Here is a 14,299-nt window from a genome sequence, read left to right on the forward strand (position 1 = left end):
GTAAAAAAAAAAAACCAAGGCTTTAGGAGGTCCTGGTCAGGCATTTGGGTGGCTTTTGAGAGGTGGGCTTTGTTGGTATTGAGAGCCCACACACCCATAAGGTACTTATCTACTTTTCCTGTGAGACTATCAGCAGTGACTGGAGAGAAATGTTAGTGCACCAACAATTAGAATTCAAATGTCTTTGTAAAGTACCACTCTGCCCACAGTTATAGTGGTATACATTGACAGTAGAGGACAGCAGGTGTCTCTCCGCTGTGTGAATACTCGACCATGACAAACATGACATCCACATACCCCCATAGTTAGCCACCAGTTAACTTTTACCTTTAGTTTTGACGTAAAAGACAAAGTAACTGCATAGTACACATAATTATCAGTAATCCACACAAGGTCTGATTCTTTTAAATTTTGTTTCCTTTCCTAATCTCTAATATCCCTTACGAATGTCACACATGGCTCCAAACAATACCTAAAACAGTTACGGCTGGGTTTTTGTTTTGTTTTGTTTTGTTTTTTAATTTTATTTATTTATTTATTTTTCATTTTTATTTATTGATTTATTTTTATTAATTTATTCTTGTTACATCTCAATGGTTATCCCATCCCTTGTATTGTGAGCGATTTGCTGATTTACAAAGTGAGGCTGTTTCCCCCACCATGTTCCTTACTCTCATAAACCAGAATGGATTGACCCTCCCCGTGCTTGTTGAGTATGTTCGTGCTCTGGTTTGCCTAGGGGTGACCTGGTGAGTCAAAGTGCATTTTACATGTGTGTGACTTCACTGAGAGCTCTAGATTGCTTTCTGCAATGGTGGGGTCATGTGACACTCCCCAGGAACATGTCCTGGTTCTTGGTTTTCTTCTTGTGTGTTAAGATTTTGATTATCTATTTATAATTTTCTCACAACATTGTGCATATGAAAATGGCATCACTTTACTTTTGAACGATAAGGGAAAAAGAGCACAGAAAATTTCAAGAGAACATGTTCAAGGTCTGATAGGAACAGTAAATAACTAATTAAAGAGATGGGAAGATAAGGTGTTTTTATAAATGAGAGCCATTCACATTGTAATGATATAACATAATAGATTTATTATCGTAGTTTATATTAATTTGATATGCTATTTGGTGTATCCAATCCTATTATTTTTTTTCTTTAAATTCTGTTTTGTTTTATTGAGATGTTTTGCTATGTAACCTTGGATGACCTGCCTTGTTACAGCCTAACTGTAAACTTAGGGAAGTCCTCTGTTTCAGCCTCCTGAGTAGCCACACACAAGCCTGAATAACTCGCCTGCGATGCTTTTAAGTAAAAGAATATAAGCAAACTATAGTTTTTAGTATGCCAAACAATAGCAAAGGTAAAAGACGAGTCATATGACTGAGATAAAAATAATATTAAAGTAGCTTTCAAACAACACAGAAATAGCTCTTTGATTCTCTAGTCCATGGATATAAGGTCAAGACAATCCTGGCTATCACAGGAGAAAAATTCACTTGTAGTAGGAAAATGCTTTAGTCATATGTAAAGAGAGAGATGAAGAGATGGAGGGGTGGACAGATGGAGGGAGGGAGAGAGAAAGGTGGCAAGGGAGAAAGAGAGGCATACAAACAAGGAGGGAGAAAGATGGAAAAGGAGAGAGAAGGGTTAGGAGGGAGAAAAGGGAAGGGAGCTGTCATTTTATGCTTCTGGGATAGATAATATGAGAAAAATTCAGATGTCTATGGTGTTATTAATATCATAGCCTTCTTTAAGAATGTGATTCAGAGCCACATGTTAAAATGTGATGGATGTGATTACATCAAATTCAGTAGTTTATGTCAAATGAATGTGTAACAGCACACTCATGCAGATGACATTGAAGAAATACATTTAAAGCTGATAAAAGTTTACTACACAATTTAAATTGAAACTGCCAGTACAGATCAGCATACGAATGTCCAACTTAGTAGAAGGACTGTTTCATGGCATTTGGAAGATGCAGAAACAGTAATAAAATGAGCAAGGACAGGAACAGCTCAGAGAGAGGGAATTTCAAATGTCAGGCAAATATGCATCAGCACTGAAGAGAATCAGATTCACTAGTAATAAGATGAAATGTGAAACAGCCACACAGCAACACATCTCATTAAAGTAGTCATTTAAAACATGGTAACTTAAAAGCCGAGTGTAAGACATAACATCCCAAATGTGCCTCACTCTAAGCAGACTCACACTCATTAAGGGTCAAGTTCATAACTGCCTCAAAGTTATACCACTTCCAGGTACCTGCTTGCAAATCACTGCTGTGACTTTAGTGCAGCTGTCATTGGAGGCTGCACCACATAGAGACAGCACTTAGTGACTGACTAAGGGGAGAGTGCACAGAACAGGGTGCTGTAGGCCACCAGCTCCACTCTTTTCTATTTTAACTCTCCTTGTCTGACTCTAAGGAAGTTACTGCCCAACCAAACCCCATTGGCCTTATATAGAAATATGCAATAATCATAGTGTTTCCTTACAGTGCAATGATACTTAGGCAATACATGAAAAGGCCTAGTGGATGATGTAAGCTCCATAAATGTCACCTGTAGTGATGGGTTATTCTTTGGTTACCATTGTTTGTTAAAACTTATAGTATTTTTATTTCTAATTATAACAAGTTACAGGTTAGCAACATACAGCCATAGAAAGTGAGCGCATTTGGGGTAAATCAGAAAGATGCCTAAGTACCACTTTCAAGGCAAGATCGCTGTCTAATTACTTATTACCGAACTTTCTTGGTTTTGGAAGCACATGGACAAATCAAGATAGCAGGCAAATAAATCTTCACTTTATTCCTCTGAGTCTAAGTTTAAAACCAGGCAGACCGCAAGTTTCAAACATGTGACTATGAAGAAAGGAGGTGAAGAAGAAGTGAAAGTGTCCAGCTAAAAAATTAAAGAAGGCATTCGAACCACCAACAACTGGCTTCACCCTGAAATCTTGCTTTACTCTGAAATCTTGAGTAATTTTTTCTCCTTTCCAAAGTATTCGATTCCAAGAAGAATAGCAGGAACAGCCATTAGGAACAAAGGCATCCACTTCTGTCAGCATGCATAGAGCATTGTAATTAGACCAACACAGTAACCACCTGAGGTAAATTTTGTCTCATACAGATAAAGTGCCACAGAGGAGAATTATACTCAGCAAGTGATGATCCCTGCATATAGCCTGAGTCCGGAACGACCCAATATCCATGCTGCATTTCCCCAAATGCTTCTCAGTTAATGAGAACAGACATGAAGAGTGGATCAGTGTTTATCCCTGAGGGCTGCTGAGACAGGAACTCTCCATTTATAAGTACAAATAAATCTGGAGGGCTTCACCACACTTCGGGAACCCTCTTTCACTGTGAGGCACAAGGCTAGCAAAAGTAGAAACCATATCAGTGAGCAACATAATCTTAGTAATTTTGTTCACTGTAGAGGCAGTCTCACCCAATCATAACTACCTAAATGAAAAAGTTATTTGCTGATGAGAATAATGCTGTAATAAACAATCTTGTAAACATATATGGAAATTACCCTGAGCAACTCCAAGTAAACCTTGTTACAATATGTGAATCATTGCTGTGAATTAGTTGATTGTGTTTTAATACTTAATGTTGGCTAATATTCAGCCAAGCACTATTTCCTGCTAGGCTAGAATTGGCAATTATTTCGCTTCTGTTACTTAGAAGTAGGAGTATTTGTTTTGGTTCCTCAATTGTATAATTGACTATCATCAGTACTTAGCTGTGCTTGCAGAAGTTATATGTATAAGCATGCTGGTACTTGGCTTTAGACACAGTCTCTTCTCAGAATTGCTTACTTATGTCATCTTTCGAAAAGGATGGAGAGCTGGTAAGGTAGACTGAGTGTGCCAGACTCACTTGGAAAACTCTATGCCTGAACCACAGTTTACGGAGTGCCTAACCATTTCCAGAAACACATTTTGCTTAGGAAGAAAGGTGTAGTTTATTTCTCTTGATGTTGTGAAGGTGGAAAGCAAGACAGAAGTTGTTGGGGCTCATGTTTTCTCAGAGAATGGACGTTACACGTAGATTCAGGCTCTCTTGACCAGTACAAGAATACTGTGGATATCAGAGCGTTGGCAAGAGTTTGCTTAGATTTAACATATAGCAAACATATTCTCTGGCCTCACCAGCACCTAGGTTGTCTCTGTGCTCATTCTCAAATGGGGACCATTTTGCTTCCTTAACATAAAGCACGTATCTCCTCCTGTACTCGAGTTTGCATTGCGTCACCTTCATCAAGATTTACTTAACAACTAAGTGTAGAAATGAAAAAGTAAGCAGAACAAATATCCTTCCTGGCTTCCTGTGGGATATATTTGCCTGGTGGGTATATGATACAAACACATATTAGGGGTGTGAACAAATCAAACAAAAGTACACTGCAAGTCCCCGCATCTGTCCTGATCCCCTGCTGGCTGGAGTCTCTATGTTGGCCTAATATCCACTTATAAGTGAATTATATACCATGCCTGTCTTCCTGGATCTGGGTTACCTCACTCGGGATGATCTTTTCTAGTTCTGTCCATTTGCCTGAAAATTTCAAAATTTTCTTGTTTTTAGTAGCTGAATAGTATTTCATTGTGTAGATGTATCATATTTTCTTTATCCATTCTTCGGTTGAGGGGCATCTAGGTTATTTCCAGATTCTGGCTATTATGAATAAGGCTGCTATGAACATAGTTGAGCAAATGTCCTTGTTGTGTGGTGGAACTTCTTTCAGTTATACCCAGGAGTGGTCTAGCTGGGTCCTGGTGTAGAGCTATTCCTAATTTTCTGAGAAAGTGCCAGATTGATTTCCAAAGTGGTTATACAAGTTTGTACTCCCACCAGCAATGGAGGAGTGTTCCCCTTTCTCCACATCCTCGCCAGCATGTGCTATCACTTGAATTTTTTATCTTAGCCATTCTGATAGGTGTAAGATGGAATCTCAGAGTCATTTTGATTTGCATTTCCCAGAGTTGGGGGATGGAAAGACAGGGGAGTGGGTGTGTGGTGTAGGGGGCTGGGGGAAGGTTATCAGGAGCTCCACAAGGAGTCTATCAAGGCTGGCATATCTGGCCCCCCAGGGGTGCTGCACAAATTGATGCACCAACCAAGGGCACTACAGAGAACCTAGCCCCCCTGTTCAGACATAGCCAGTGGGCAGCTCATTCTCCACATGGGGAAGGGAAGGGAGCAGGAGACTGACCCTGACAGAAACTCTGGTGCCCGAGGTTTGAACACTGCCCCTTTGCAGAGAGGCCCCGTGGGAACACAGAAGAAGAGGATGCAGGCTATCCAGATGAGACCTGATAGGCTGTGGTCAGATGGTGGTGGAGGAGGACCTCATCTGTCAGAGGTCTAGGGGAGAGAATTAGGGCAGAAGACAGAGAGAAGATGGGAACAGGAAGATAAGAGTGAAATAAATTCCAATTTGAATATAATGTGAAATATATATATATATATATACATATATATTTTAATTTTTTTTCACACTGCAAAACAATCTAAGACGGAAAGCAGGAGGAGAGCTCATTTAAATATGGTGATAAGGAAAGCCCTTTTGGTACAACTTTCATGCTCAGAGCTAATGGATAAGCAGCAACCAAGGAGCCTTCCAAGCAGAAGGCAGCATGTGCTGTGTGTGACCCTGCCTTACAAGAAAGCCCACCATAGATGGTTGTGAGCCCTCTTCTGGTGTGTAGGCACACATGCAGCAGAATACTGTATACATAATAAATAAATAAAATCTTAAAAAGAAAGAAAGAAAGAGAGAGAGAAAGAAAGAAAGCCCACTATGTAGAGTGGACGCAAGAGCACCCGGGATGGAGTCATGGGAGAAAGGAGGAATTCCTTGACAAGAACATGCAGAACTGAACAGTACCAAACCATGAATGTCCTTGTCCGTCAGCTCTGCACATCTTACTTTAAATGCAGGGAGAGGTGGCCAGCATGATTCAAATGGCTGCTACTACTGCTCTGATTTAGGTTTTACAAAAAGTGCTTGAACTTAGCTGTGATGTGCATATTTATCAAGAAAACACCTACATAGTTGCATCCCAATCCTATCGAGTGGTGGAGTGGTATTGGTAGCCAACACCCAGGAAGCTGTGTGGCAATTAGGAATTTGATAAGTGATGAAAAGGGAGCACAGTGGCTTGCATTATTCTCAAATCTGTGAGGATAGTTTAACAAGTGAGTCACCAAAACCAGGTACTTTGTAAGATAGAAGTTATTACTGGGAAGCAAATTTGAGGTTAAACTCTTCCTCCTTTAGGGGACACACAAATATTTAGGAAAAATGGGTTTAAATGACTTGAGGAGAAAAAACAATCAGTGATGAACCAGTTTCTCTTTTTTTTTTTTTATTAATTTATTCTTGTTACATCTCAATGTTTATCCCATCCCTTGTATCCTCCCATTCCTCCCCCCCCCCATTTTCCCATTATTCCCCTCCCTATGACTTTCTCACGTATTCTGGTGCCTCACATTTGACCATGTCCCCTGGAGGGGGAGACCTGGTGGCACTCAGAGGAAGGACAGCAGGTAGCCAAGAAGAGACTTGATACCCTATGAGAATATACAGGGGGAGGTAATCCCCCCCAGGACCAGTTTCTCATAGGTACCTTAAAATTGCTTTTCATCGCTCCCGTCAGTGAAATTAATCCCACCGCTGACAATTAACATCCTACGGTGCGACATTAGATACTGTCGTAAAGGTTAATTGCCGTACCTGAGTCTATGTTAACTTCTCAAGACACATATCAGCATTCAGTGAGGGCTCCTACCAGGAACACCGGAAAGCCATTCTCCCACAGGCACCTGGAAGTAGATGAAATGTCTTTATTTTGGAGCAAAGGCATAGCAATCCAAAACCATTGACTAAGTTATTCTGAACGAGAGTCTGAACCGTGCGGTGGTGGTTGCCTTGCTGGGGGCGAGCATCCTTCTCCTACACACAGGCTCTTCGTTGTCGCTTGTAACTGAGAGACAGTTCAGACGACACATTCTGCTTCTGACTTTATACAGCTCAGGCTTACTTGAATCCATGCACAGTTTTTTCATTATGAAATCTTTAACGTTTCAATGGCATCCTGTCTAGTGATCCTTAACTCTTTCTCTAAAGGGGACAATGACAGTTGTGTACCAGTCACACAGTTCTCGCAGAGACGGTGAGCTCAGTTAACAAACTCCTAAATCTAGTGCAGCAGCAAATGGAGGACCCGGATGAGCTTTATGAATATAAACTGTGCGATACTTAAAGGAGGTCTCAAAATTAGTGAAATGCCCATTAAGCAGCCAGAAGGAGGAAGGTGGTCACTTCTGATGGATTTCTTCTCCTGACCTTTGGAAACTTTTGCTCTTTTCTACATTATCCTTAACTTAAGGCACCTCTATTCCACAATTAGAATTCTGCTGGTGAATACACAGGCTGGCCCTCCATTCTTTACAATGCAGCAGCACACAGGGATGGGAAGTGACTGCACAGACAACATTAGGGTATCTCTCCTGCAATGATCCTGCCTCCCGATGTTTTTATATTTTAATTTTGGTCTATTTGATGGTTGGCTTCATATTATAGTATATCTGTCTTAATTATGTGCATGAAAAATAATAGAAATTATTGGATGTTACATTCTTCATATTCTCCGAATTAAAAAAAAAAAAAACCATAAAACAAACAAACAAAAAAAAACTCAAACACATTAACAAATTTCATGTTCAGAAGATTTGGTGGAGTAAACTTGAAAGTGATTGTATTTAAGTTTTAGTTTACCAAAATGAAACATTACTTTAAAAAGAAAACATACATATTAATGGACTATATTTGATTTGTTTAGCTTCATTTAGTTTCTATTGCCTACTCATAAGATTGTCAATACTTTAACCAGACAGATATTGGAAATACATATGCAAGAGACTGTTTTTTTCTATCAAGTAGTCAATAGTTTTACATGACTACAAGTAGATTCTTCTTGATTCCAAGCGTATCCAAAGATTTAGCCTATTTTCAATGCCAGAAGTGATAATACAAATACAAAAGTATGGTACTCAACTCAAATGGAATAAGAGATATTTTTATTTTGAAGTTAACTTGAGTAACCACGATGTGACAACAGAGATTTGGTTAATCCTAAATATTGTGTTTCAGTGTGGTAACAGTTTGGTGTATTTATATAACAAAAAAGTCATAAATCAAGATATTTTAAAAGTACATTGGTGTGACAATGAGATGGCTCAGGGGTATTGTCACTTGCCATCAAACCCAATGGCCCTAGTTTTGTGGCTGGAACCCACATAGTGGAAACAGAGATACCTACTCTCATAAATTGTCCTATGAGTTCCACTGAAGCCTTGTGTTCTGCTCCTTACCTCCTACTAAAATGAATATAAAAATTAATTGGTGAAAGATTCCAGTAGGCAGGTTACAGGAAAGTGGGGAAATTACACTCAAAGGCCTTGGATACTATCTAATGGTTTTCTTAGTTGGTGGTTGGTAGAAGCTAGTGACCTATTGGACATCCCAAGAGGTTCACATAATAAGTCAGACACAGAAGTGCACAATGAAGACATACTAAATTCACACATATAATGTAAGGCAATTTGGATCTAGATCTGCAACATTCCACTTCTCCCCAACTGTGGAAGTTCTAGTCAGTCAGTCAGTCTCATAGACCCTTTGACACAGGTGCCTTTCCTGGTAACTTCAGTCCACAAATCCCCCGTTAGCTATACATCACTTTTCTTTTCCTTCTTATTTTTTGCCTTTAGTGGTTCTATGTAGTATGGGCTATTGAATTTCACAAATAAAAGTACTGAGGCTCAAATACATGAAGCAACTCATCCAAGTCACAGAGCTGACTGTGTGAACAGGATGCAGGCCAGCAGTCTTACAAATCTCCTGTTGGCTGAGCATCACATTTTGAACATGTGGAAGTCAAACACTGTTTTATGTCCTGTGCTAGAATGGCTCACTCCTAGGGTTTAATAACCCTGAGCCTGAGTAGGAGAGACAGCAGTCTTCAGAAGAAAGGAAGGTGTGCTTGGTAAAGCCATTAAGGAAGAACTGCTGGATCCTATCAAATATACTAATCATCATTATCAGGATCTGATGGTACTGTCCCCTACATATGACAGAACATTTACGTGTGACAAACATAGTGTTATGCCGAGATTACCCAGATCATGAGACCCCCCCCAAAAAAAGACCACCAGGACTTGATACCAATGTAATATAACAAGGTCCTGTATTATGGGCTCAGAGCTTCGGGTCACAATCCTTCCTGATGGAGCAGGATAGGAGAGTGATACCAGAGCTTCAAGGGTAATGGGTTTATAAGGAAAAAAAAAACTGTAATTAGGGTTTGGGGTCACAGGGAAGTACGGAAAAGACCATAAGTGAGTCTCAGGAATGTCGACCTTCAGGCAGGTTGGGTGGAGGCTGGATCTCCAGGGAAAGTTGTGAGTCTCAGAGGATCATTGGGCGTTAATTGTATCTAATTGTTTTTGGTGGAGTTTCTGGAGAGTGCTGGCAAGCCTAGTTTATGACAGTGTGTGATCATTCCCGAAACGGAAGGAGTGGGGTCATCTGGAGGACAACTTTCTCACAGATCACAGCATTAATTGTAGAATATACATCCCATATAGGATATGGTATTACTTTTGCCCCAACAATAGCATGAGCAGCAGACCTAAAGTTAAATAACCAAGAATTTCATATGGCCCAAGAAAGGTAAGATATGAAGGAAAGAGGCATCTCAAAAAACAAAGTCAAAGTAATCAAGGTTTGAGTATATGTGTTCCCTGTTTCTACAATTATTTGTTTTCTGAGAGATATTTTGCTTGATGTTTGTCACATTTGAAACAGTTTATATTTAATTTTGGTTTTTCTTTATTCTAGATTGATTTTAGGGTTCCAATCCCATGAGGCATTGTTAATTTTAGGGAAAGATTGCTCTATACTATCTAAATTATTACTTTATTTATGACACAGTTTTATTGTATTATTTTGGTATTCCATAAGATTTTATTCAAAATGTAAATAAAATGTTGTATCATAAAGAGTTCAGATAACAATGTAGGTCAGACTTCTGAGAAATAAGGACTTATAAGTTCTGTGGGCAGGAGCAAATCTTATTCCTTATTGTATAATCAGATAGATAAATGAAATTCCAGTGATAGTCACTTTATAGTAGTCCATATTTTTCCTTTTCATTGGTAAGCTATAACTATTGTCATATTATAAAACTTTTGTTTTATAAATACATACATAAATGTGTATGTATATATTTATCTTAAGTAACTCGGTTATAGGACATCTTAACTACTTAATCAACAAATAGGAGTTCCTAAAATTTTAAAACATAACGAATGTTTTGTGGTTGGAAGTTGATACTTTCAGTATACTTTGGGTAAGAAAAACCAACTCTGGTCTTTGGGTATCCCTAGTAAGAGACAAGGGTTCTTTTAAGAAACTGTGCCTCCATCCTGAGACACTTCACTCTTCTGCAACTACCACCTTAATCAGTTAACAATCATCACTATCAAGACAGGCTTCCCTGAAGTTCCGGATTATCTTTGATTTATTTACTTATTGAGACACGGGGTCTTGTTATGTAGCCTGGATTTCCTGAAACTCAAAATGTAGGCTAGGATGGTCTCAAACTTACAGAGCTCTTCCTGTCTCTGCCTCCTGAGTAACTGGAACTAAAGCTGAGGTTCCCAACCCATGGGTTAATAGAGGTTGCAGATCAGGTATTTACATTAAATTTTCTAACAGTAGCAAAGTTACAGTTATGAGGTAACAATCAAATAATTTTATGGTTTGGGTCACCACCACATGAGGAACTATAGTAAAGGTTCACAGCATTAGGAAGCTTGACAACCAGTGGACTAAAGGCATATACTGTCATACCTGGCCCAACAATTGTTTAAGGATATGGCTTTTAAAATTGAGAATATATACATTTGTCATTTCTGGCCCCACTTCCCTGCCCATAATGGCGTGACTGCCTGATATCACAATCAGTGGATCTTGGAAGCCAGGGGTGGGGGATGTCAAGGCAGGAAAGGCCAGGGGACAGAGACAGACTTCTCAGGAGGCAGGCTTTAGTGAGACAGCTTGTTTAATTGAAGGCATCAAAGTCTAGTTAACCCTTTGGGGAATGGGTAGAAGCTTTCAGAGGCTTTCAAGGTGAGCATGCATCACTGGTTGAGGCCAAGGTGCTGGGAATGCCTTATTTGCATAAGGAAGAATTCCAGGTGCTTGCTGGACATGACCTTATAAGGAGAGAGGAAGATTAACCTGCATAGCCACCTCAAGGGTGGCAGCTGTGGGGGTTGCAAGGCCATGTGTTCCAGGACATGCAGGCCCGGGGCAGGGAGGGAACAGTCCTCCTTCTGCAGGTCTCAAGACAAGATATTCAGGGTTTAGACACTCCTCACGCTCACTCTTGCTCCAGGCTGGCTCTCCAGGTTGCGTGGCTCCTCAGCGCCACATACATTGTCTTAGACGTATTTCTATTGCACACAAAATGGAGTTGTGCAAGCACTTATATGCATTAAGAAATGACCACCTTCATTTGTCATGTGTTTGCACTGTTTGCTTTTTTAGAGCACTCCGAGATCATACCAGCATCTCTAAGCTGTGCCCATACAGTAACTGATTGCATTGTCAACCAATGCCTACTGATGTGGCTTTAAAATGTTAGACAGCAAAAGGAGGTGATAAAATAGGGCAAATGTTAGAGCTAAATATTTTTTACTTGTTTTTTAATTAATGCAAACATATTTTAGCCATTTCAGCAAAGACTGTTCTCAAGGAAAGTTACTGTAGGCTCTAGAGTAAGCAAGTTGCTGGAGTCAGGAAAAAGAAACAAGAGCTGTCGTGACGGCTCTCACTAAAGCAGCCACGTGTGCTTCTCCTTTGTTATTCCCAGAGTGTGTCGTCTTTTATGTCAATTCTAATCGCAAATCTGTGCCGGTGACTATGATCCATTTAAGTTTAAAGGGACCATAATCTCTCTAAAATTAACAATATTTGGAAGGAAATAGTATCAAATGGTGGGAAAAGTACACTCTGATCTCGGAAGTTTTGTTTACAAATTTTAATAGTCCTGTCACCAGGGAGATGCCCTGAGTCTCTTTCTTATATGTTTTGTTGCACTCCTGTGTGAGACGGCCTAGTTAAGAGATGTCAGAAGTCAGAGGTAAATAAAGGTTCAGAGAAGTTACAAGAAATTTATTTCTAATATGAGAAACTACACATGTAGGGGAAACTGCAGAAGACTTGTAGACAGGCACTGTGTTCAGTCTTGAGTACTTTTGCTCAGTAATATGAATCCTTTTTCTTATGAGGAAGTAATATTTATCTATCACTCCCTGCCATCCTTGCTGTCAGTGTGCTACCACTAATTACCATGATTTCTTTAAAGGCTTAACTGTGGACAGCCTCCTAATGGTGGAATTGAAGACTTTCAAACAAAATAGATTGGCTTTCTTAGCAGAGTGCATGATGCTTCTTGCTGAAGGAAATAATCTGAACCCGGGAAGAGATAGAACAAAATGTTTGGGGTGGCACAGTGACTGCAGGGAGCCAACTTTTGGTGAAGTTTCAGGGATAGATTTATCTAGGGCGTGCTAAAGATAGGTGTTGTTTGTTGTACGGCAACTCTCCAGCCTCTCCAAGCTCTGGGCTTCCACCAGGACCTGTCCTACTTGAAACCACCCTTAGGAGCCCTTCTGTGCTGCCTCCTCCACTCAACTAGGTACCCAGACTTCTCAAACCTGAGGTGAACTAGGCATATACAGTGGTGACATATAGGAGGGAGCAGACACAGAAGACAGGTTAGAAGGGAAACCGCTAGGCCAAGGGAGCTGGCCAAATCTGCATACGAGTTAAAGACAGTCAAGAAACTGGCATGGATCAGTACTCTGTGAAGCTAAGCCTCAACAGGAACACAGAACACAGGCATTTGGACTCAGGCTCCAGGAAGGAAGGGAACTGTGCTCTGAGAGATGCTGCAGTACACCATTTCTAATTTGGTATAGACCTGGAGGCATGTACATATAGGCAGAGAACTAACTTTGCAATGGATCATTTGAGATAGAGAAGCCAGCCAGGGTGACTGGCAAAGAGGCACCAGAGGTGGCTTCCCGGGTTGTATTACAATCTCTTCTGACTCATACATTATATAAAACACAAGCTGTAATAATGAAGTCAGGGTTTGCAATGTTGGTTGTAGCACCTTTGCAACCTTTACAAGTTTTCAGGTGAATGAGCTCACTTGATTTCACTCTAGAAGTGAGCTACATTTGAGCTAGATCCATGGCATAGATAAGGAAAGTAAAAGAATTTAATCGGAGATAACTATTAGTTTATTAATAGAAAGTGTCAAACTCACACCATCTGAGGTCAAATCCTGAGCTCATTCCTATGAAATGCTGTGGAGAAACTTGGGGGAAAACATCAAAGGCAAGTCCCAGCATGACCCTCAAGTCCTATGTAACTTTTGACTGGCTCTCTTCCCCCATCAAACACTTTAACCTAGAGCTTTCTTGTTCTCAGTCCTGTGCTTAAACCTGGCAGCTGTTCCTCCACCTTTGTACTTGAACTAGGTGCTTTTTTCCCCTTGAATCTTCCTCCCCAGAATTTGAAGATACAGTTGTGTCACCTTTTAAGAAAATGTCACTAGCTACCAGTTATCATCTCTACAATTATACCATGTTCTTCTGTCTTCTTTTCAGCCCATTGTGTAGTCAACCTGTATAAGGTGGTTGCTATCTCCTCCCCTGTAAGCTCTCTATCATGGCTGGGATTGGGAATTTTCACTGTTTTGGTCCGTGTGTGTTTAAGCACCTTTATGCATGGCTAGCAGATTCAGAGTCCAGTAAAGTTCCTCAACTCTCAGATGGATTTGGGCTAAGAAGCTACTGGTAATGCCCTCTTGGAGCTTCATCTGCATGGACTTAGGGCAGATGACAGGCAGAGAGCAGGAGGGTTAGTATTGGTGAGTGGTGGGAGCACAAGGCGGGGAAGGAGGCTGCCAGCTGTGGGCAGTTTGGTGGTGAAGGAAGACATCAGAGAACGGGTGAACATGTAAAGAAAAGGCAAGTGGAAGTTTAATGCTTCCTACTAGTGGGGCAGACTTTCTTAGTTCCTTCATTTAAAATATGAAATGAAAATCTAGCTCATAGACTCATACATGTCCTGAATGTGGTAGGAAAACAAGCTAAAAAGTCAAGTCAGGATGACAAATATGGAAGGGAAAAACATATA

Source organism: Acomys russatus, chromosome 28 (genome assembly GCF_903995435.1).
Source record: "Acomys russatus chromosome 28, mAcoRus1.1, whole genome shotgun sequence".
Lineage (NCBI taxonomy): Eukaryota > Metazoa > Chordata > Mammalia > Rodentia > Muridae > Acomys > Acomys russatus.